The following is a 25,508-nucleotide window of genomic DNA, read 5'->3' as shown; positions in this document are numbered from 1 at the left end:
GATCACAGGTTGTACGGTGTGATTGGTGTGGCTGGTATGAGTCTTACCCGGGATTCAAAATCCTTCCTTATTGTGTACGCTCGTCCGGGCACAGTATCCTAACTGAGGCTTGGAGGAGGGTCATAGGGGGAGGAGCCAGTGCACACCAGGTAGTCCTAAAGCTTTACTTTTGTGCCCAGTCTCCTGCGGAGCCGCTATTCCCCATGGTCCTTACGGAGTTCCCAGCATCCACTACGGATTACGAGAAATAGAATTATCGGTAAGTAAATTCTTATTTTTACACTGTAAGGGGGTTATTAAACTTCCTTTTATATATACATAAAGCCAGTATAATCTTGTGAGGAACCGTTCGCCATGGAAGGGACGGGGCTTCCCAGAGAGCGGGACCAGAGACTGAAAGGTGCCATTTCCTGCTGCTGCTGACTGAAAGGCAGCATGTTGGAGCTGCTCCTCCACAGACCCTGCTGAACAACCAATAGTACTGGTACCAGGGGGTTTTATAGGAAGGGGGGAGCATATCAGCGGGAGTGACACTATTGCAGTACAAAATTGATTTATATTGAATATACCCAGTGGAGTGCTGCTTTGCCTGGGTAGTGTGTGCTGGTCCCAATCCTCTCTGTGTCACTCCATACGGACTGTCTGGGGTTGCTGTGGTGTTTCACTATCTGTGTTGTCACTACACTGTGTTTATTCACATAACTCTGTGTGTTTTTACATTAGAATGTCTGGGAAAAAGGGTCGCTTCTGTGTAACCAATGCTCTATGGGAGTCATTCCGAGTTGATCGCTCGCTAGCTACTTTTAGCAGCCGTGCAAACGCATAGTCGCCGCCCACGGGGGAGTGCATTTTTGCTTTGCAAGTGTGCGAATGCCTGTGCAGCCTGTCACGTCTAGCAAAGTTTGAGGATCCGGCAGCTGAGACTTGCCCGAGGAGGTAGATGGCTGTGGGTGAACAAGATGAGGGAGTCGGATATAGTTCCTTCGCATGGGACATGGAGCAATGAAGAACGTAGGCGGGGTTGAAAGTCAATGAATAGTATTTATTATGTACAGGGCTGAGGTAGAGAACTGGCTGGAGCACGATGGTTAAAGAACGTAGTTGCGGATAAAGAACTGCAGGTTGTGGCTTGAAAGACGAGGTTGTGAATAATGAACTGCGGAACTGTGGATGGTGGTTAAAAGACGTGGCTGGAGACAAGGACTGTGGACTGTGGTTTGGAGGATGAGGCTGAAGATAACAATCTGCAGGTTGTGGTCGGTGGTACAAAGACGTGGCTGGTGAAGTAGATCTGTGGAGTGTGGCTTGAAAGACGAGGCAGAAGACCCGGGGCCGACTGTGCCCAAAGAGTCTTACTGGACCGGGTTTTCCAGGAGCGCTTCCACAGGCAGTAACAGGCTAGGAACGGCAGGACTGCAGCAGCAACAGAGAACCGACCAAGCAGGAGCAGGAGTAACCAGAATACGACAAGGATCCTGGGAACACAGGCTAAAGCACCTACAACAGGGTTGTAACTTGAAGCATTGGCATCCCTGTCCTAAACCAGCCCCCTTTTATAGGGAGAGCTTCCCCTGGATTGGCTGGAAGAAACAGGAAACAGGAACTATGCTTAAAACTTGGTCTCCAGCATGGCTGCGCCCAGTAATGCAGACCTTTCTGCAAAGCCACATTGCTCACTGCCTCTGGTCTCCTAGCAACGGCTCAGCAAGAGCGACCCGCTGTAGCGGCGTCCCGCCGCCACGAGCGGACCCCCTCACCGCCGCTACTGCTGCCCACGGACCCGGCGCAGCAGCCCACCTCTGCCGTTGCCCGCACACCGCCAGAGAAGCCAGCCCCGCGGCCCCAGCGTACCGGTAAGACTCCGGATGCTGACACCGCCGAGCGGGTACAAACACATTTTGTGCAGAACAAGACCAGCCCTGTAGTTACTTATTCTGTGTGATGATTGCAGCAACGAAGGTCCCGGAATTTACATCAGATACCCGCCCTGCAAACGCCTGGACACGCCTGTGTTTTTCCAAACACTCCCAGAAAACGGTCAGTTGACACCCATAAACTCCCACTTCCTGCCAATCTCCTTGCGATCGGCTGTGCGAATGAAACTGTCGCTAGAAGCAGTGCAAAACAACAATGTGCTTTGTACCCGTACGCCGCCCGTGCGCATTGGGCCCCATACGCATGCGTAGTTTTGACATTTTTTTAAATGATCGCTACGCAGCGAACATCGGCAGCTGGTGATCAACTCGGAATGACCCCAATATCCTCTCAGGGGGTAGTAGTGTGCAGGAACCTGAGTGGTTAGAATCATTCAAAAGCATGATTCAAAATATTAACAGAGTTAGCTACTGCCAGACAAGAAAGGCAGACACTTAAACAATCTGTTGATAACATGTTTGTTAAAGCTGCTGACCACAGACAGGCTCCTCAGCCCCCTCTGTTGGCCTTGCATAAACGTGCACTCCCACAGTCATTCCAGTCTGACTCTGATATTGAATAACCAGAGCTGGATGAGGGGGAGGTTGATATGGAAGAGGACAATTCTCTGTCCCCGGGTGTTGAGGCCCTGATTTATGCTATTAGAGAGGTCCTTGACATACTGGATAAGGAGGCAGAACCAGAAGAGGAATTGTATTTTAATGTAAAACCAAAATCCTCTGCCACTTTTCCTATATCAACAGAGTTAAACTCCCTTTCCAGGGAGGCATGGGTCAATCCTGACAAGAAATTCCAAACTCCTCAGCAGTTATTGAATTCCTTTCCCTCCTGAGGATAGGAAATTATGGGAAACTCCCCCGTCAGTGGATACTTCAGTGTCCAGGCTGTCACGTAAACTAGTACTGCCTGTACCTGGGGCTATCTCTCTCAAGGACCCAGCTGACCACAAGATTGAGACTACACTGAAATCAATATATACTGCGGTGGGCTTAGCACAAAGGCCCACTATTGCATGTGGCTGGATTTCAAGGGCCATGGTAAAATGGTCTGATAATATAATAAATGGGTTTAACTCTCTCCCTCAGGAGGAGGTCTTTACACTGCTGCATCATATCCAGGATGCTGCAAACTTTATGAGTGAGGCTGTTAAAGAATTGTGTCTCATTAATGGCCGTACCATGGCTATGGCAGTCTCGGCCTGCAGGGTTCTGTGGCTGCGACAATGGTCAGCGGATGCTGATTCCAAGAATGGCATGGAGAATCTTCCTTTTACATGTGAGGCCTTATTTGGGGAAGAACTGAACAAGTTGATTTCTCAAGTGACGGCTGGAAAATCTACCTATCTGCCGTCTGCTGCACCTCCTGCTAGACGTCCCTTCCCTGGGCCTTCTCTGCAGTCCTTTCGTGTGGCCAGATTTAGAGGCAGAGCTAGAGGATCCTCAAATGCTGCCAGAAGAAATCGAGAAGAACTGTAAACCAGCGGCTGCTGGATCTCTGGACTAGACCTCCGGATCCTCATCCACGAAGCCCTCAACGTGATGGTTGGCTCCAACAGCAGGGAGACTTTCAGTTAGGTGCTCGCCTTCAACACTTCGCCCATGTGTGGGCACTGTCCTGCTGGGATCCTTGGGTGAGGGACCTCATATCCCAAAGATACTGGTTGGAATTTCAAGCTCTACCTGCTCCCAGAGTCTTCAAGTCAAGCTTACCAGCTTCACCCATAATAAGGGTTACCTTGCAAGACGCTATTCAAAAACTGCTACAAACGGTGGTTGTGGTCCCAGTAGCTCCCCTGTTGCACAACAGGGGGTTTTACTCCAGTCTTTTTGTTGTACCGAAACCGGATGGCTCGGTACGGCCCATCTTGAACCTAAAATCTCTGATCTACGCGTGTTCAAATTGAAGATGGAGTCCTTGAGAGCAGTGGTCTTCGGGCTGGAGGAGGGGGAGTTTCTAGTATCTCTGGATGTCAAGGATGCTTACCTACACATCCCCGTATGGCCTCCTCATCAGGCTTACCTCCGGTTCACTGTACTGGACCACCACTTCCAGTTTAAGGCCTTACCCTTTGGTCTCTCTACAGCCCCAAGGGTATTCATAAAAGTTATGGCGAACATGATGCTGCAATTGCGCAGGATGGGAGTCAACATAGTCCCCTATTTGGATGATCTACTGATAAATGCAGTCTCCAAGGAACGTCTGCTACACACAAAGACCTGACTACTCGTCTGATTACGGTCCACGGGTGGATCCTAAATTTCCAGAAGTCTCACCTGGAACCGTCACAAAGAATCCAGTTCCTGGGCATGATACTGGACACGGTAGCTCAGAAGGTGTCCCTCCCCATGGACATGGTCCGCTTGGTGCTCAGACCTCGCAAGATCTCGATTCATCTTTGCATTCGCCTACTGGGCAAGATGGTGGCCTCCTACGAGGCAATCCAGTATGGCAGGTTCCATCCTCACCCGTTCCAGCTAGATCTGCTGGACAAGTGGTCAGGGTCTCACCTGCACATGCACCAGACTATAGCTCTGTCACCAAAAGCACAGATCTCCCTGTTATGGTGGCTACAAGTCTCCCACCTTATGGAGGGTCAGAGTTTCAGTACCCAGACCTGGAATCTACTGACAACGGATGCCAGCCTCCGAGGTTGGGGGGCCGTGACCCAGGGGGCTCAGTGGTCGTTTCAGGAATCTGCACTCCCGATAAATGTTCTGGAACTCAGGGCAATTTACAATGCTCTTCTGCAGGGCTCCTATCTTCTCCGAAATCAGGCCATTCAGGTACAGTCGGACAACGTCACGGCAGTGGCATACTGAAACTGTCAGGGAGGTACAAAAAGCAGGGTTTCAAAGTGAGGTGTCATGGATACTCCTCTGGGCGAAAGCCAACGCAAGGGCCATCTCAGCCATATTCATTCCAGACATGGACAATTGGGAAGCGGACTTCCTCAGCAGGCACGACCTTCATCCGGGGAAATGGGGCCTTCCCCCTCAGGTGTTTCAACAACTGGTTCACTGGTGGGGCTGTTCGCAGATAGACCTGATGGCTTCTCCTCTGAACAAGAAGCTCCGTCGTTACTGTTCCAGGACAAGGGATCCGCAGGGTGCAGCAGTGGACGCTCTGACGGCTCTGTGGTCTTACCAGTTCGTGTACCTGTTTCTCCCAATCCCGCTCATTCACAGAGTTCTGAAAAGGCTGAAAAGGGAAAGAGTTCAGGTAATTCTGATTGCCCTGGATTGGCCTCAATGGGCCTGGTATATAGGCCTCCTGACCATGTCCCTGGAGGAACCCTGGCCTCTGCCGCTTCTCAAGGACCTTCTTCAACAAGGGCAGTTTGTTTATCCAGACTTACTGCGGCTGTGTTTGATGGCTTGGAAGTTGAGAGAGAGAGTCTAGCCGGGAAAGGTCTTCCATCCAAGGTTATCTCCACTATGGTCCAGGCCTGCAAGGTGGTCACGTCTAAACATTACCACCATATCTGGAAGAAATATGTTTCCTGGTGTGAGGGTAGGAAATATTCTCCTGCTGAGTTTCGGCTTGGACGTTTTCTGCTCTTCACGCAAGCAGGCATGGATATGGGCCTAAGGTTAGGCTCCATCAAGGTTCAGATTTCTGCTCTCTCCATATTCTTCTAGAAACATCTGGCGGTGTTACCGGAAGTACAGACATTTCTGTAGGGGGTTCTCCACATTCAAAAACCTTTTGTCCCTCCCACAGCTCTGTGGGATCTCAATGTGGTCTTAAACTTTCTCCAGTCGGACTAGTTTGAACCCTTGCACAGGGTGGACCTGAAATATCTTACTTGGAAGACTGTCATGTTGCTGGCTCTAGCTTCTGCTAGACTGGTGTCTGAATTGGGGGCCTTATCTTGTAAGACCCCGTATTTGATATTTCATGAGGATAGGGCGGAACTCAGGACTCGCCTGCAGTTTTTTCCTGAAGGTGGTTTCGGCCTTTTACATCAGTCAATTGTGGTTCAGAAAATTTCAGATACGGTGGTTGCACCAAAGTCCTTGGATGTTATGAGGACTTTGAGGATTTACATCAGGAAGTCTGACTCCCTATTTGTCCTTTATGATGCTACCAAAATTGGATGTCCTGCCTCTAAGCAGTCCATTGCTTCTTGGCTTAAATTGACCATTCAATAAGCCTATTCTTCGGCAGCATTGCCGCTACCGAGTTCTATCAAGGCCCACTCCACAAGATCGGTGGGTTCTTCCTGGGCGGCTGCCCGGGGTATATCAGCCCTACAGTTGTGCCGTGCAGCTACCTGGTCAGGGTTGAACACATTTGTTAAGTTCTATAGATTCAACACCTTGGCCAGTGATGACCTTCAGTTTGGTCAGGCGGTTTTGCTGGGGTCTCAGCACTCTCCCACCCATTCTGGGGGTTTTGGGACTTCCCCATGGTACTAAAGTACATTCCCAGTATCCACTAGGATGTTAGAGATAATAGGAATGTAATACCTACCGGTAATTCCTTTTCTTGTAGTCCGTAGTGGTTACTGAGCGCCCGCCTCAGTGCTTCGTGTTCCTGCTTACCTGGTTGTAAGTGTTCTTGGTTGGGTCTGCTGTTGCTGTCCCTGTTCCTTGTGTGGTTTGCGTTGCTATCCTTGTTATACAGTAGTTAACGTGGCTATCCTCTGTTCTGCTCAGTGCTGCTATCTTTTGTTACTGTTGTGTGTTGGTTCGTTACCTCACCGCTATCTTGTTGTATATTCCTTCTCTCATGGTTTGTCTGTCTCCTCGGACAGAGTTTTCCTAGACTGAGTCTGCTAGGAGGTGGCATAGAGGGGAGGAGCCAGCACACACTAATGTTTTCTTAAAGCGCCAGGCTCCAGTGGATCCGATCAATACCCCATGGTACTAAAATACATTACCAGTATCCACTACGGACTACGTGAAAAGGGATTACCGGTTGGTATTATATTTCTATTTTTGTTTTTATTAGTAATTATAGCTGTATTTCAAATCTACAGTGTTACATATGGGCCCTCATTCCGAGTTGTTCGCAGCGGATCATCGCATCGCAAACGGCAGGAAAACCTCATACTGCGCAAGCGCAAAAGCGGAAATACGCATGCGCAAAGATAGCGATACGACACTTGTGCAGAATTACTATAAGAAAAACTGCTCGTAATACACAAACGAAAATGGGGAGTGACGGAGGCGTGGCAGAGGCACGGCTTCGCAATCCTACGAAATGGGCGTGAAAGTGGGCGGCTAGTGTGGGAGTATGCATCCAACAGTAGGCGTGTTTTTGGCAAAAATGCGTATCCTATGTTAAAAGTACATAACAAATGTTCGCTATCTTGACGCAGCCGAAGAGTGAGTCTGCAGCTACTCAGCACTTGCGAAGTACTGTTACAAGTGTGTGTCTGCTCTAATTAGCAATTAATTAGCAACTGAATTCACCTGTTGAGCATTTACTCGCAAAACACTGCTCTTACAAAATAATACAAACAGCAATTATATGGCCACTTCATATTTGTATTGTTAGCACAAACAAATCTGACACACTCACATGCACTGTATTTTTTGTACCAATAAAAATTAACTGATGTTAAATGCATGTTTTCATTATTTGTTTACTAATCTCAAATGTGACTAAACAAACTTATAGACTACATCAACTAAATCTTCTCAACATAGACATATTCCTTTGTACATACCAAATAACATGAGCACCATAAGGTAGCCTACATTTCATGTGACTTAATATGTTTTTTTTTATGTTTTTTTGGGGGGAATATGTGTCCATATCTAATACTATGGCATGTTGCCCCTAGTAACCCAAGTTTTTTTTGTTTTTGTTTTTATATGGTAAATTAAGTGTTGTGCAAGGCATACAGATTTAAAATTACACTATGCAATGTTTGTATGAATATTCTGATTGTTCCCTTGTTCCACAAATGTCAATATGCCATGTTCAAGTTTACAGGGCACAGTTTTCATGAGTGCATAACCTTTAATAAAACACACAAACAATTGTAAAGTAATTTTTTTTACTTCAAAAAAAGTTCAAAATCAACATCACAACATGGCTACAAATGAGCATCACATACAGAGATGGACATAGCAGCAAGCAGATGGCATTGGGCAAATGCACATAGCAGAACCCAGTACTATGGTAAACCCTTCTTCTGACAAAATATGATGTTTTCAATTAAGTAAGTGAACCCCCAGCCAGACTAAACTTTTAGGGGAACTGAGGTAGATTCCGGAACAAACACACAAACACAAACATACACAGCACGCTAGGAAGAGGAAGATGGCTCAGGTGTAGGCACAAATAACTCACAGGCTACAATTTAAAGAAAACCTTTCACTTTAAGGGAGTTCTACATTCTGACCACACAAGCCAAAATAAAAAAAATAATCGAGGCAACATGTAAAACATGGGTGCTGTCCATCTGGAGAGACATCACTTTCTCTCTTTTTTCCCCGCCTGATGATGTTCTTCTTGGCTTGGTCTGCGGAGCGACCTTCGAGTACCCTGCCCAGTGGGATGTTCTTCCTGGGCAGGGTGAGGGGAGGGAGCCGATGTGGCTGGCTCTCTGCCACTGTGGGCAAGGGAGACAGCGATGTCCTGGAGCCCTTGCCGAATGGAATTGGCAAGTTCATGGAAGGAGGAGGCGAGTTGATCTTGTCCCTGCCTGATCTCTGCCAGACCTTGGCAGAGTTGAGCTACACCTTGCTCCACACTGGTTCTGTGCTCAGTGAGCTGGACAGGTATCTGGCTTACCTCCCGGAGCATCCTGTCCTGAAAAGCATTCAGGCTCTCACCATACCTGGCTATTTCAGTCAGGATTTCCGGGATAGCAGAGGGTTGGGTGGGGGGGCCAGTTGGAATCTGGATGGGTGGGATTTGTGGTCCCACACTGCCAGACACACTAGGTCCCTCCACCTCAGCCTCAGCCACATAACCCTCCTGTGACTCTACCTGCTCACCCCCCTGTGCTGTGTTATGTGCAAAGCAAATAGAAGAATGAGTGGAAAAAGAGTAGATAAAAACAATATGAGACTTTTGTATCCCAAAAAATTTCAACAACAAAAAATATGTGTGTAAACTTACCTGGCAAGTCATGTGCATGGAGTATTTCAGGCAGGTCCGTGTCCATATAAGACACCCCAACCCCTTCCTCGTAGCTCACACAGTCCATCGCTATCTCCTCCAGATCTGTGTATTCCACAGTGGCAGCTGGTCCTTCCCCTGTTGCCCTCAAGGCTTTCCACTCCGCAGACCTCTTGCCCTTCAGGCGGGATTTGAAGTCGGCCCAACTACATATGTGGGGAAAAATAGGGGCATGGTAGTGTTAAATTTTGAAAACCTGCTTTAATATATAGTACACATGCTATGCATTTGGTTGCTATAGGCAACATCACATCTAAGTTACTTTTTAATAATACTTGGCACAGAAAATGGACTGGCAATATACACTTACCGTCTTCGAACTTCCTGCGAGGTGCGGACTATTGAGCCGACTTCATTAATAGAATTAGTGATGTCCCTCCAAATTCTGTCTTTGGTTGCAGCACCCATGTTTTTGGGTCCTCAATGTATTTTTTTCATGGCCTGTGTGACCAAAATCCGTAACTCCCTCTTAGTGAAGGCGGGCTGTCTTTTCTTTTTTTTGGAAGTAGCCTGAGAGCTCTTATCCTGACCTTCATCACCATCTTCCTCTTCACTAGCTGCTTGTGTAGTTTGTGTTTGAGCTGCTAGTCCAGAATCACCCTCAGTTTCCCCACTAGCTATGTCTGGCAGGGGATTCACTCCTAACTCCTGGGTAGCAGAAGAAGGAGTTTGTATAGTACTGGGTCCTGCTATTTCAGAGTCAGCATTGGCAAACTCAAGCATCTGCCTCCGCAGTGCTAAGCTTCTATGTGCTAAAGCTGCCATCTGCTTCTGCACCTCGTCCATCTCTGCTGCCGTCTGCTCACGAGTAGCCATGTTGCTGGTAGCATGTGTGTATGCACGAGTGTTCAGCTATTTATAGCTGCTTGCGTTTTCCGGTGCGGAATTCCGCGCAGGTGTATATTATGCTAATTGGTCCAGTAATTGCTGCACTGGCTATATGAACGCCCTGCATGCAGCCTGTGTGTGGGTGTATGCGGAAAATTACTGAAGCACGGTGGACATTTCTGAGTGAGCACATTTCTGAGTGAGTTTTGAGAGTATTTTATATTGTTTCAGTACATTTTTTTAATGCAATATTCTCCTTTTTATGTATGTTGTGTAAGATTGTTGTATCCAATGGTTTTTATTATTTTAAAATGTTTTTATTTTATATATATGTGAAGACTAATATGTTTATGATTTGAAGCCATATTTGAATGATGTGTGTGTGTGTGTGCGTGTGTGTGTGTGTGTGTGTGTGTGTGTGTGTGTGTTTGTGTGTCCGTGTCCGCGGGTGCGAATCACCGCCCATGAGAACTATACAAACTGTCCTGCACATCAATGTACACATATCAATAAAGTTTATTACAGATGACACCATACATTTCCAACCAATCACATGCAACCACAAAGTATAAATATAAGCCCATATATGGAAAACGCCATTGCCATGATGCGCGCAGCAGCATTCACGCGCCGCGAGCTGCGCGTCCTGGTGGCAGTGATGGACCGCCGCGTAGGCCGCGCAGGGCCCTTTGTCCCAAATAGGGTAAAGCGCGAGGCCTACGCGGAGGTCCGCCGCTTATTGAGGACCAATCCGCTTCCGCAGCAGGCGGACCATCATACAGTTAGAGAGGCGGTGGAGCGACCTCCGCAGGCGGACGCCGGACCTGTTGGCGGAACTCCGCCAACAAATCCGGGAATTACGTAGACGCAGTAAGTTTAATACATTACATAACACTGAGATTATTAGCATAAACTTTGCATATTTTCACTAAGTGATAGTGTGAAAATTTGCACACTGACAATGAACTATTGTAGAATAAACATGACACAGTGTGTGTGGTTAGGGCAAGCAGTACTGACTGTGTAGCAAAGTGCTCCTGAAAAAGTGCATGTTGTTGTACAGAGTTGCTACACAGGCTGTCAACTGAACCCAATAACTTGCTCAGTGGTGTAATTGTAATAAGGTGGGAGGTTTTTAGAACTGGTGATGTTGCCTATAGCAATCAATCAGATTCAATCTATTAGATTCTATAAGCAGCTTAATAAATGTTAGGTATAATCTGATTGGTTGCTATGGCCAACATCACCAGTTTAAAAATTTGAAAAACCTATTAATGTTACCCCTGTGTCTTTAACATGGGACAGAACAGTGTAATTGAAAAATGGTGTTGTTAAAATTTGTCATGCTACAACCTAAATATTACATATGTCATTCTAGGACCACCACAACGGCAAGCTGCTGCTGGGAGCCCCGACCAGTCCCCTTCTGAGCCCCCCTCCCCTTTTGATGCCCAATCCCCCTCTCCTTCCCAGTCCCCTTCTCAGCCCCCCTCCCCTTCTGTTGCCCAATCCCCTTCTCCTTCCCCGTCCCCTTCTCAGCCCCCCTCCCCTTCTGTTTCCCAATCCCCTTCTCCTTCCCAGTCCCCTTATCAGCCCCCCTCCCCTTCTGTTGCCCAATCCCCTTCTCCTTCCCAGTCCCCTTCTCAGCCCCCCTCCCCTTCTGTTGCCCAATCCCCTTCTCCTTCCCAGTCCCCTTCTCAGCCCCCCTCCCCTTCTGATGCCCAATCCCCTTCTCCTTCCCAGTCCCCTTCTCAGCCCCCCTCCCCTTCTGTTGCCCAATCCCCTTCTCCTTCCCAGTCCCCTTCTCAGCCCCCCTCCCCCTCTCTTTACCAATATCCATCTCTGTCCCCCTCCCCCTCTGAAGGCGGACAAACAACCACTCCGGCCATCTCCCCCTCTCTTTCCCAGACCCCCTCTCTGGCCCCCTCCCCCTCTGTTGCCCAAACACCCTCTCCGCCCCCCTCCCCCTCTCAATCAGACCCACTCTCTGAAAGCAGGTCCCCAATCCCTCCTCCTTCCCCAATCCCTCCTTCTTCCCCAATCCAGCCTCCTTCCCCCATCCAGCCTCCTTCCCCCATCCAGCCGCCTTCCCCACCCAGTGAATGGGCCGAAGAAGCCCCTGCGGATATTCCGGGGAGTCCGCATGTGGCAGATGCGAGTAAGTGTTTAAAAATTTAAAATGTATTGGTTACCTACTTACACTTACAACTACAAAACATGCAGTGTTGTACTGTGGGCAATCTAGGCCCAAGGAAAAATGTTTGTGTTCTTCTTCATGGTCTAGATGTTGCGTTTACATTTATGTGAGTATCATTAGATGTACAGTGTCTATGTGTGCAATGTTTTGTCTGTCCACTCTAGGTCGACACTCATTAGGTCGACAGTGTTGCCAGGACAACAGGGTTTATATGTGCTAGGTTGTCAGTGAAACAGTTAGACCTGAGTGGAGTTTAGTATGTTGTTGGTCTTTTACACTTGTGCCTGGGTATTCATAATATTTGCACTTTCAACTCGCATGCTTCACTTTGTTAGCCAGCCTAACGACACAATGATTTGTGCTGTGAAAGTTACATTCACAAAATGCTTATTTGATTTATCAAAACCTGTTTGCCCTTATTTAGAAAGGCAGGCTTTCAGGGAGTGTGGGCATGCTAGGATATGTTGTCCTTCTGAAGATGTTGATATGCATTGTGATGATGCAGGGCCAACCCCAAAAAATATAAGTTGGCTTCACTCCAGATGTGAAGGAATGCCAACATGGTGTAACATTTACTAAGATGGTAGTTCTCTTTAAGATGGGATGTTGCCCATAGCAACCAATAAGATTAAACTTGTAATTTTTTTGACCACTTCTACAAGATAATATGTAGAATTTGATTGGTTGCTATGGTCAACGTCCCATCTTAAATAGAACTCCCATAGTAGTAAATGTACCCCATGGTGTGGTACACTTTCTTAAAAAAAACAAAAAAACATTGCTGAGCAGGCTTGTGTGTTGTTCTGCTACTGATTTATCCTTAAAACAGCCATGATGTAGTCACTTAGGCATTAAAGTGTGGTTTGTGCCTTGCTTTTATAATAGGTAATGTGAGTAAGTTAGTAATGTTGTCTTTGACTCTTCTTTTCAGATGCTGCAGTTGGAGATCCAACCAGTTTGCCTGCACTTTTACAACGCCTAAAAGGCAATTTAAGGGCAGTAATTGCTGATATGGAGGCAATTGAGAAATTTTTTTAAGTTTATAATTTTTATTTTGTTCACATTTTAATTTCTGAAAAACATTTCAAAAAACAAAACAAATAAATACAAAAATTGTTGAAGTTAAGCGGGTGTTGTGTTTATTTATGCTATAAAGGAACAGCACATTGGCGTGCAGAAATTGGTGACCTAAAACAGTTCACACATCTTACTTAAGAATAATTACAAAAAAATACACCAACAATAATTTAAAAAAAAAAAAAACGTTAGGAGGTTATGGATGTCAAAGTCAGAAAAATATCTCTATGCACACTGCCATATTTGCACCTCACACTGGTCCGCGCTGCGCATGCGTGCGCTTTCCCGTGATAGCGCATACCCGCTGATGCGTGCACCCGCTCGCATCGGTATGCGTATTTACGGTAAAGAGTATGTAGTCGTAGCGTGCGACCCAATCGTTACATATTTCCACAATTAACGTAGTTTATAGATCATGGTCCCTTTGATAGATTCTGAAAGTTTGGTTAATATAGAATGTCCCTGAACGGAGGAATCCCTCTTTGTATTGTAGGAAGGGTCTAACAGGAGTCATACAGCAGTGTTTGGTACCCATCGGAAGAGTATTTAAATAGCAATATTCCGGTGTTGGTTTGGAGCGTATTAATCGCTCGTGCGAATAGTTATGGACATAAGGAGTTTATGTCCATTACTATTATTTACTCTTACTCAGGTATGCGGCGGGAAACCCAGCGTCCCACCCACCTGAGCTGTTTGAAATCGTCACAGCCCACCTGTATGAATCAACCTATGACCTCTTGTTATAATGCGAAGCCGAATTCCTGTGTCCAATGGACGATCAGATTGTAGGGACCATTAGATTGCATTGTGTGTGGAGCATAAAAGACGGGTCTGTGGCATCCAGCTTTCACTTCTCATCAAACGGTTCTCATTGCTGATAATCGGGAAGCTGGATGTCCAGAAGCGCTTGCGATCGTTACCCTTGTGCGTAAGTTTTTCTCCGTGATCATATTGTCTTACTGTGAGCCATTTCTCTCATCTCTCTCTCTCTCTCTCTACTCTTTCTCTCGTATTTTCCCTTGATTAGATTGTATTGTATTGTATTGTATTTATAGTGTAGTTATTTGGTTAGGAAGTCTCTGTTATATTGTAGTGTATCATTTGTACTGTGATTCCTTTTTACAAGTATATTAGTTATAATACATTTAATAGGCTTTGGACCCTAAACAAGTATCTGTGTATTTTCTCATAGTGTTAAGTGTTCACAGAGCGTCGGTGACGCTCAAGCAGCTTTGTAGTTAATCAGGTTACACCAGGTTGCACTTACACACTGTCTCTACATAAAGGTATACTGTGTATCTGTTAAAGGTATAGATATCAAGGTATAGCGCTGTGAGCGTCTGCGCCGCTGGTGATCTCCTCGTGGTCTCGAGCGTCCGCTACGCCATAGCGAATTATTACGTTGTCTGTAGCCAATAGTGTGCCAGTCTGTGATCTCTGGGCCGTGAGCGAACGCGACGCTTGAGCGTCTCGCCTACGGCTGAGCGATCATTACGCAAGTAGCGTACCCTTACGGTACTTCTTACGTAGTCAGCGTACAGTGTTCTTAGACCTCTTAAAGGGTTATTTATACGATAAATAGATTCAGCTTTATCAATTGGCGGCTCGTCCTGTCCTTCACATATCTGCACTAGGTAGATCAGCAGACATTATCCCCCAGCAAAGGGTGGGAGGTTGTCTCGCAGTGCTGACGGGATAAGCATCTGCTTCGCTTAGATAAAGAGTGCTGAAGGAATCCGGGAACCGGAGGTAAGAACAAAACGCTTGTGTCTTTTAAAACTGTTTATTTGTCTTCTGTCTTGCGTACACACGCACGCATACATATATCTGCATTTCTTTTTCATTTTCGTATATCACTATCCTGTTTGCCAATTTTATAGTTGATAGAAAAGTGCTAAAAGAGACTTGCTGTTATTTTATAGTTTAAGAATAGAGGTAATAGTTAAAAGTGTAGAGAAACACACAGGTTTGCCTGGGAGATAAGGCAAAGCCAGTGGGGTACGCGGTAGATGATCAGGGATCGTCTACATTGATAAAAGTATATTGTGTTACGGTGGATCTTTGCATTGCGTACACGTGTCTCTAACAAAGACTAGCGTACGCAATCCAAAGGCCGACGCACGCAGCGTACATTACGCAACGGAGCGTCCGGTTACGCCCACGTAGCTCAAATCACGAAAAGTTGAAATTTTAGCGCAAAGCGATAATTAACGCAAAGGCGATAGTTAGCGCTAAGCGGTAAATAGCGCAAAAGGCGATAAATAACGCAAGTCTATTTTTGGAAAATCTGAAATTTAGTTTAACAGATCCTGCTCCTAATTGGTAACACAGCTGGGCTAAAGAAAATTTCTGCGCAGAAATAGATATAGAAACGAAAGTGTACATGTGTTGAGTGAGTGTGTTTTTATCACATAAGAGGTTGAACCAAAAAGAAATCGGGTACTCGTAAGGGACATACGTGTAAGTGACATATACGGTGGCTAGGGAGGCATCCTTGGTTAAATAAAATATTTGAGCATTAGAGTATAGCGGACCAGTATAGAACAAGACCAGGAGGTCAGACCAGGAGGTCGTACAGAACAAGACCAGGAGGTCATAAGGAGACAAAGAAGTCCGCTATAAAGGTAAGAGGCACAACCCCGGGGGTTGGTGCAGAACCCATATAGGCCATATAAGCTCTGGCTGAAGGAATTCGCAGCCGAAATTTTCGATTCCATTGATCTCTCAGTACATAACAGGTAGTGCTTATGTACTGAACGATTGTACCGCACGTCATTGTGTGCATTAGTAATCCTGACTAGTATCATTTTGCGTACAAAAGTCATAAACGCTAGTTGTACATTCTGACGTGATTTGTGTAATTTTTTATTTTTGAAGGGAAGTTCGCTGGTCACTCAGGAACTATCTAACAGCCCCACCTTTACTGGAAAGAGTAAGTGTCCTGCGGGTAACCCTCACATGTTCCAGTAAACAGAAGGTTTTTTGGTAGGGCCCTGTATCGAGTACGCCAGCACCATATCGGTGTGATCAGGTCGTATTGGTCGAGGTGGGCGAGTGAGTGGGGTACTCGGTAAACCGCCACCGCCGGCCTATTTTGAATAATTTGGTTTGCTGTAAGGGTTCGCTGAAGACCGTGATATAAAGATCAAAGGAGTAGTAAGCAACACCTGCAGATTATGGGGGCCAGTTGTTCAGGTAGGGGGCGATCAACCTCGGTTCGGGTTGATTCAGAGAACCGACCAGTCGGGTCGGCAAGGTACATCATGTGTGAGAAATACGGAAGTCACACAGAGGTTTTATGTGATGAATGGGAGAGAATGACTGTACAAGACAGGGAGAAATTCCCAAGAATAGGTAGCTTCAGTCCAGAAGTGTTACAAAATTTAAGGAGGAGGATATGTCTCATAAAATCAACAAAGAGACGAATCCAGCATCATGATTATTTACAGTTATGGCAACAGGAAGGTGAGATACAGAGAGGTTTGGCTCTGGCGGCGGGATCTGGGGCAGTCAGGAAACTGATAGCCACAGCCCCGCCTCCACCATACATTGCAGGAGAGAAGTTGATTGCGGAGAAAAACGCACTGGGGTGTAAAACACAAACTCTTAGCAACCCTGTAAATGTTAATGATGTTAACCAAGTAACCCATGCAATTATTAACCCGTGCAAGTTGTACCCTGTTCTGAACTTTCCTCAGGAGTGTGATCAAGAAGACGATTCGGCAACAATTTCAGCGCTCTCTCTAGCGGCCACCATATCAGAAACCACAGTAGGAACTGCACCACTCACGAGATTAGTGAAGGCCCCTAGCGGAGGGATAGGTGAGGTCGTGTCAACGGGTAAGTACGGCACCATGCATTATACCGAAACAATTTCACCACAAGTTGTAGAATCTACACAGAATGAGGTTGTTAGAGTTAACCCTGTTAGAGTAATAGCAGTTCCCAATGGGAAAACAGATGTATCAGGAGCCACTCCCATAAGGAACATTGCCATGTACACACCATTTTCCCGAATGGAATTAAGAACCATAGTGTCCGAATTTCCTGACCCCAGGAAAGACTTAGTTGCTAGCCAAAAATACATCAGGGATCTAGGGAACACTGTAGAGCCCAACAACAAAGATTGGCAGATACTGCTAAGAGCTTGTTTACCTTCAAATGTCGACTCAGTTCAATTCTTGGCTGATTGTGGACTAGATAAAGATGTACCGCTTTCAGATGTGTACAACAAAGATAACGTAAAAAGGATAAATTTACAGCTAAAGGAGTATTTCCCAGCCGTTGTTAAATGGAACAAAATATTCTCCATTAGACAAAAAGAGTCCGAAACGGCAGCAGAATATTTTCACCGGGCACTATTAGAAATGGCAAAATACACTGGTATAGAAGACATTAGGACCAACCCAAACCATCAAGAAGTAGCAGTATCTGTACTGATGGATGGTTTAAAGGAAACATTAAAGGCTAGGGTACAGACCACGCAACCATGTTGGCGAGATCTGTCAGTGTCCACTTTGAGAGAGGCTGCTATTGATCACGACAGAAACATCACCAGGCACAGAGAATCGCAAAGTGATAAGTTAATGTCAGTAAGTATACAGGCGCTGACCACAAAGCAGCCTGCGTATGTACCATCGAATCCTGTAAGTAAGTCAACTGAAATAACTTGTTATTCCTGTAACAGACAGGGACACTATGCACGAGACTGTAGAATAAAGAGTGTACAAAGATCTTTCCAACCCCCTAGACAACGACACAACACAAGACATTGGGAGCAGGGTCCACAGAGGCGGAGTTTTGAGCCACATACAGGGGAAACAAAAAGATACCCCCCGAACAGAGATTGGCATGCCTCTGGTAGTTCCCAGCTAACTCCCTCACAAGTAGTTGCTGCCAACGGGATTCAGGGAGGTCAGCATACCCAATAGGGGTGTGGCCATACCTGTAATCTGCAGCCAGTTAAATTGATTGCCAGTCTTGGAAGTGAACCAGAGATTGCAATCAATGTAGCTGGTAAAACTTTAAACTTTCTTGTAGACACAGGGGCGGCCAAGTCAGTGATAAATTCGACAGTGGGCATGAGAACCACTGGTAGGACAATTCCAGCCATGGGAGTAACAGGAGTGGTCCAGCACTACCCTGTTAGCAAACCAGCCGAGATTACAATAGGGCCTTTGCATACCAAGCATTCCTTTTTGCTGGCTGCATCGGCACCAACCAATCTCCTGGGAAGAGACTTACTATGTAAAATGGGGTGCGTCATTTATTGTACTTCTGAAGGTGTATTCTTGGACATACCTGAGAATCACGCTCAGGAAGTACGAGACATGTTAGACTCCCCATCAAAATTAATGTCACATTCCATTATGACAAATAGGAATCCATCCCAAGTAGAAGAGATGACATCTCAAATACCAGAGTCACTTTGGACAAAAGACGGACAGGACACTGGATTAATGGCAAACGTAGCTCCAGTAGTTGTACAAGTAAAAGATGGTAGGATAGCTCCAAAAATCCCACAGTATCCTCTGAAACCAGAGGTGGAGTTAGGAGTTTTCCCAGTAATAGAGCGCTTGCTACAACAGGGCATTCTGGTAAGAACGTCCAGCACTGCCAATAGTCCCATCTTCCCTGTTAAGAAGAGTGGGGGGAGGGGTTACAGGCTAGTGCAGGATCTAAGGGGGATTAACAAAATAGTTGAGAGTCAGTTCCCCGTAGTGCCAAATCCAGCTGTCATCCTAATGCAAATCCCTCCCACTGCCAAATTTTTCACTGTTATTGACCTCTGCTCCGCTTTCTTTTCGGTACCTCTGCACCCTGACAGCCAATATTTGTTTGCATTCACATACAGAGGAGTCCAATACACGTGGACTCGATTGCCCCAAGGTTTCATAGATAGTCCAAGTATATTTTCTCAGGCTTTGCATGATTGTTCACAGTCTTTTCAACCAGACAGTGGATCAGTATTGATACAGTATGTGGACGATTTATTACTGTGTTCAGATTCACTGGAAGCATCTCTGAAGGATACGAAACAGCTCCTGTTTCATCTTTCAGACACCGGACACAAGGTGTCCAAAGACAAGTTGCAATTATGCCAAACTAAGGTAAAAGATTTGGGACACTGTCTAACACAAGGACTGAGACACCTGACCGCTGATAGAATCCAAGCAATTAGAGACATGACACTGCCACAAACCCAGCAACAGATCAGAACGTTTTTAGGAATGTGTGGGTATTGCCGTAATTGGATCCCAGGGTTTTCCATATTGGCGCTACCTTTGCAGGAAATGGTCTCCTCGAACAAACCTGATAGGATTTTGCATACAGACGAATCCGAAACAGCATTTGAGAGACTCAAACAGTGCCTAACGCAGGCGCCAGCACTAGGTATGCCAGACTATGGGAAACCCTTTGAACTATACGGAACAGAAAGTGCTGGTTGCGCAGCAGGTGTACTAACCCAAAAACACGGTGATGCCAGCAGGCCAGTTGCATACTACAGCGCTCAGCTAGATACGGTAGCACGATCCCTCCCCACATGCTTGCGAAGCGTTGCTGCAATAGCATTACTAGTAACAAAAAGCGAAGATGTCGTGCTAGGCCACAACCTCACAATCCATACACCACATGCAGTGTCAGCCTTATTGAATTCTGCCCAAACCAGACACGTCTCATCAGCGAGGTTTACAAGATGGGAATTGGCACTAATGGCCCCAGTAAACATCACCATAAGGAGATGCAGTGCATTAAATCCTGCAACATATCTCCCAGGTGTGCCTAGTCAGGCACAAAGGGTGGAAGGTGAGAGTGCTGGGGAAGGAGGATTTAATACAAAGGAAGATACACATGATTGTATGGAATATTTGACCCAAAATTTTACCGCAAGGCCTGACATCAGTGACAATCCACTGGAAGATGCAGAACTCACGTTCTACACGGACGGTAGTTGTCACAGACAGTCAGACTCGGGAGACTTGTGTACTGGATACGCAGTCGTAGATGACCAAGACACCATAGAAGCGGAACCGCTAGGCCCACCTCACTCAGCCCAGGTTGCTGAACTGGTCGCCCTAACCAGAGCATGTGAATTGGCTAAGGGTAAGTCAGCCAATATCTACACCGATTCTAGATACGCATTCGGGGTAGTCCATGATTTCGGAGCCCTATGGCGCCTCAGAAATTTCATGACGGCAGCTGGTACACCGGTAGCGCATGCAGCTCACATAAAAAGGCTTCTAACAGCGATACAGGAACCCGACAGAGTGGCTGTTATCAAATGTAAAGCACATACATATAGTCAAGACCCAGTATCACTTGGTAACAGCCGAGCAGACAAAGCTGCTAAGTTAGCAGCTGCTACCCCCATACCGACAGACACCACACAACTGATGGTATTCAATACCATCAACACACAGAAGTTGTGTGAAATGCAGAATTTGTGTTCCGCACAGGAAAGAGCAGTCTGGAAGGCAAAGGGATATGGCCAGGAGTCCTCAGGGCTCTGGACGGATGGACATGGTAAACCAGTGGCCCCCAGGACATATCTTCCATGTCTGGCTGAAGCAGCTCACGGGCTGACTCATCTAGGCAAGGAGGGGATGTGCAAATTGGTAAGAGCATACTGGTGCGCCCCAGGATTCTCCTCTCATGCGAGTAAAAGAGCAATGTCATGCCTTACCTGTCTGAGAAAGAATATTGGAAAGGCAATACCTACAGAACCATCCCATATCCCACCTGCCGGCGGCCCTTTTCAGGTAATACAAATTGACTTCATTCAATTACCCCCATGTCGGAATTTGAAATATGTACTTGTTTGTATAGATGTTTTCTCGAATTGGGTCGAAGCATTTCCAGCGGCTACAAATACCGCTATGTTTACAGCTAAGAAAATTGTGCAGGAATTTGTATGTAGATATGGTATCCCTAGAATAATCGAAAGTGATAGGGGTACCCATTTTACAGGTGATGTCTTTCAAGGAATGTGTAAGTTGATGGGAATTGATAGCAAGCTGCACACTCCGTACCGTCCACAGGCGAGTGCGAAGGTCGAAAGAGTGAACAGCACGATTAAAAATAAATTGAGTAAAGTAATGGCAGAGACAGGATTGACGTGGCCAGAAGCTTTACCCATTGTTTTGTATAGCATCAGAACCACTCCCAGGTCCCCTCTTAATCTGTCCCCTTTTGAAATCTTGTTTGGTCGACAACCGCATGTCATGATTAACCCTCAGGATGATTTGAAATGTAACAATGAAGTAACTGTAAAGTACTTAATTAACATGAGTAAACAGTAGAGATGAGCGGGTTCGGTTTCTCTGAATCCGAACCCGCCAGAACTTCATGTTTTTTTTCACGAGTCCGAGCGACTCGGATCTTCCCGCCTTGCTCGGTTAACCCGAGCGCGCCCGAACGTCATCATGACGCTGTCGGATTCTCGCGAGGCTCGGATTCTATCGCGAGACTCGGATTCTATATAAGGAGCCGCGCGTCGCCGCCATTTTCACACGTGCATTGAGATTGATAGGGAGAGGACGTGGCTGGCGTCCTCTCCGTTTAGACACTTGATTTACTAATTTTGGGGAGCATTAGGAGTACTCAGTAGTGTACAGTGCAGAGTTTTGCTGATAGTGACCAGTGACCACCACTTTTATTTATAATCCGTTCTCTGCCTGAAAAAAGCGATACACAGCACACAGTGACTCAGTCACATACATACCATATCTGTGTGCACTGCTCAGGCTCAGGCCAGTGTGCTGCATCATCTATATATATTATATATCTGTCTGACTGCTCAGCTCACACAGCTTATAATTGTGGGGGAGACTGGGGAGCACTACTGCAGTGCCAGTTATAGGTTATAGCAGGAGCCAGGAGTACATAATATTATATTAAAATTAAACAGTGCACACTTTTGCTGCAGGAGTGCCACTGCCAGTGTGACTAGTGACCAGTGACCTGACCACCAGTATATAATATTAGTAGTATACTATCTCTTTATCAACCAGTCTATATTAGCAGCAGACACAGTACAGTGCGGTAGTTCACGGCTGTGGCTACCTCTGTGTCGGCACTCGGCAGCCCGTCCATAATTGTATATACCAGTGACCTAACCGTGTTTTTTTTTTCTTTCTTTATACATACATACTAGTTACGAGTATACTATCTCTTTATCAACCAGTCTATATATTAGCAGCAGACACAGTACAGTGCGGTAGTTCACGGCTGTGGCTACCTCTGTGTCGGCACTCGGCAGCCCGTCCATAATTGTATATACCAGTGACCTAACCGTGGTTTTTTTTTCTTTCTTTATACATACATACTAGTTACGAGTATACTATCTCTTTATCAACCAGTCTATATATTAGCAGCAGACACAGTACAGTGCGGTAGTTCACGGCTGTGGCTACCTCTGTGTCGGCACTCGGCAGCCCGTCCATAATTGTATATACCAGTGACCTAACCGTGGTTTTTTTTTTCTTTCTTTATACATACATACTAGTTACGAGTATACTATCTCTTTATCAACCAGTCTATATATTAGCAGCAGACACAGTACAGTGCGGTAGTTCACGGCTGTGGCTACCTCTGTGTCGGCACTCGGCAGCCCGTCCATAATTGTATATACCAGTGACCTAACCGTGGTTTTTTTTTCTTTCTTTATACATACATACTAGTTACGAGTATACTATCTCTTTATCAACCAGTCTATATATTAGCAGCAGACACAGTACAGTGCGGTAGTTCACGGCTGTGGCTACCTCTGTGTCGGCACTCGGCAGCCCGTCCATAATTGTATATACCAGTGACCTAACCGTGGTTTTTTTTTCTTTCTTTATACATACATACTAGTTACGAGTATACTATCTCTTTATCAACCAGTCTATATATTAGCAGCAGACACAGTACAGTGCGGTAGTTCACGGCTGTGGCTACCTCTGTGTCGGCACTCGGCAGCCCGTCCATAATTGTATATACCAGTGACCTAACCGTGGTTTTTTTTTCTTTCTTTATACATACATACTAGTTACGAGTATACTATCTCTTTATCAACCAGTCTATATATTAGCAGCAGACACAGTACAGTGCGGTAGTTCACGGCTGTGGCTACCTCTGTGTCGGCACTCGGCAGCCCGTCCATAATTGTATATACCAGTGACCTAACCGTGGTTTTTTTTTCTTTCTTTATACATACATACTAGTTACGAGTATACTATCTCTTTATCAACCAGTCTATATATTAGCAGCAGACACAGTACAGTGCGGTAGTTCACGGCTGTGGCTACCTCTGTGTCGGCACTCGGCAGCCCGTCCATAATTGTATATACCAGTGACCTAACCGTGGTTTTTTTTTCTTTCTTTATACATACATACTAGTTACGAGTATACTATCTCTTTATCAACCAGTCTATATATTAGCAGCAGACACAGTACAGTGCGGTAGTTCACGGCTGTGGCTACCTCTGTGTCGGCACTCGGCAGCCCGTCCATAATTGTATATACCAGTGACCTAACCGTGGTTTTTTTTTCTTTCTTTATACATACATACTAGTTACGAGTATACTATCTCTTTATCAACCAGTCTATATATTAGCAGCAGACACAGTACAGTGCGGTAGTTCACGGCTGTGGCTACCTCTGTGTCGGCACTCGGCAGCCCGTCCATAATTGTATACTAGTATCCAATCCATCCATCTCCATTGTTTACCTGAGGTGCCTTTTAGTTGTGCCTATTAAAATATGGAGAACAAAAATGTTGAGGTTCCAAAATTAGGGAAAGATCAAGATCCACTTCCACCTCGTGCTGAAGCTGCTGCCACTAGTCATGGCCGAGACGATGAAATGCCAGCAACGTCGTCTGCCAAGGCCGATGCCCAATGGCATAGTACAGAGCATGTCAAAACCAAAACACCAAATATCAGTAAAAAAAGGACTCCAAAACCTAAAATAAAATTGTCGGAGGAGAAGCGTAAACTTGCCAATATGCCATTTACCACACGGAGTGGCAAGGAACGGCTGAGGCCCTGGCCTATGTTCATGGCTAGTGGTTCAGCTTCACATGAGGATGGAAGCACTCAGCCTCTCGCTAGAAAACTGAAAAGACTCAAGCTGGCAAAAGCACCGCAAAGAACTGTGCGTTCTTTGAAATCCCAAATCCACAAGGAGAGTCCAATTGTGTCGGTTGCGATGCCTGACCTTCCCAACACTGGACGTGAAGAGCATGCGCCTTCCACCATTTGCACGCCCCCTGCAAGTGCTGGAAGGAGCACCCGCAGTCCAGTTCCTGATAGTCAGATTGAAGATGTCAGTGTTGAAGTACACCAGGATGAGGAGGATATGGGTGTTGCTGGCGCTGGGGAGGAAATTGACCAGGAGGATTCTGATGGTGAGGTGGTTTGTTTAAGTCAGGCACCCGGGGAGACACCTGTTGTCCGTGGGAGGAATATGGCCGTTGACATGCCAGGTGAAAATACCAAAAAAATCAGCTCTTCGGTGTGGAGGTATTTCACCAGAAATGCGGACAACAGGTGTCAAGCCGTGTGTTCCCTTTGTCAAGCTGTAATAAGTAGGGGTAAGGACGTTAACCACCTCGGAACATCCTCCCTTATACGTCACCTGCAGCGCATTCATAATAAGTCAGTGACAAGTTCAAAAACTTTGGGTGACAGCGGAAGCAGTCCACTGACCAGTAAATCCCTTCCTCTTGTAACCAAGCTCACGCAAACCACCCCACCAACTCCCTCAGTGTCAATTTCCTCCTTCCCCAGGAATGCCAATAGTCCTGCAGGCCATGTCACTGGCAAGTCTGACGAGTCCTCTCCTGCCTGGGATTCCTCCGATGCATCCTTGCGTGTAACGCCTACTGCTGCTGGCGCTGCTGTTGTTGCCGCTGGGAGTCGATGGTCATCCCAGAGGGGAAGTCGTAAGCCCACTTGTACTACTTCCAGTAAGCAATTGACTGTTCAACAGTCCTTTGCGAGGAAGATGAAATATCACAGCAGTCATCCTACTGCAAAGCGGATAACTGAGTCCTTGACAACTATGTTGGTGTTAGACGTGCGTCCGGTATCCGCCGTTAGTTCACAGGGAACTAGACAATTTATTGAGGCAGTGTGCCCCCGTTACCAAATACCATCTAGGTTCCACTTCTCTAGGCAGGCGATACCGAGAATGTACACGGACGTCAGAAAAAGACTCACCAGTCTCCTAAAAAATGCAGTTGTACCCAATGTCCACTTAACCACGGACATGTGGACAAGTGGAGCAGGGCAGGGTCAGGACTATATGACTGTGACAGCCCACTGGGTAGATGTATGGACTCCCGCCGCAA

General features: G+C 46.2%; 1 long non-coding RNA gene across 2 annotated transcripts in view; it reads left to right on the top strand.

Moving 5' to 3' along the window:
• The window catches only part of LOC134932370 (uncharacterized), a 61,685-nt gene extending 48,535 nt beyond the window's left edge, over window positions 1-13,150 (top strand). For both annotated transcript variants that reach the window (XR_010179334.1, XR_010179333.1), the window contains exons 2-3: window positions 11,279-12,058; window positions 13,029-13,150. This is a non-coding gene — a long non-coding RNA (uncharacterized LOC134932370). The remainder of the gene's footprint in view (window positions 1-11,278; window positions 12,059-13,028) is intronic.
• The last annotated feature ends 12,358 nt before the right edge of the window (window positions 13,151-25,508 follow it).

This window comes from Pseudophryne corroboree, chromosome 6 (genome assembly GCF_028390025.1).
Source record: "Pseudophryne corroboree isolate aPseCor3 chromosome 6, aPseCor3.hap2, whole genome shotgun sequence".
Classification (NCBI taxonomy): Eukaryota; Metazoa; Chordata; class Amphibia; order Anura; family Myobatrachidae; genus Pseudophryne; species Pseudophryne corroboree.
Note: the sequence above shows the minus strand (reverse complement) of the source record. Positions and strands in the feature narration are given on the sequence as shown.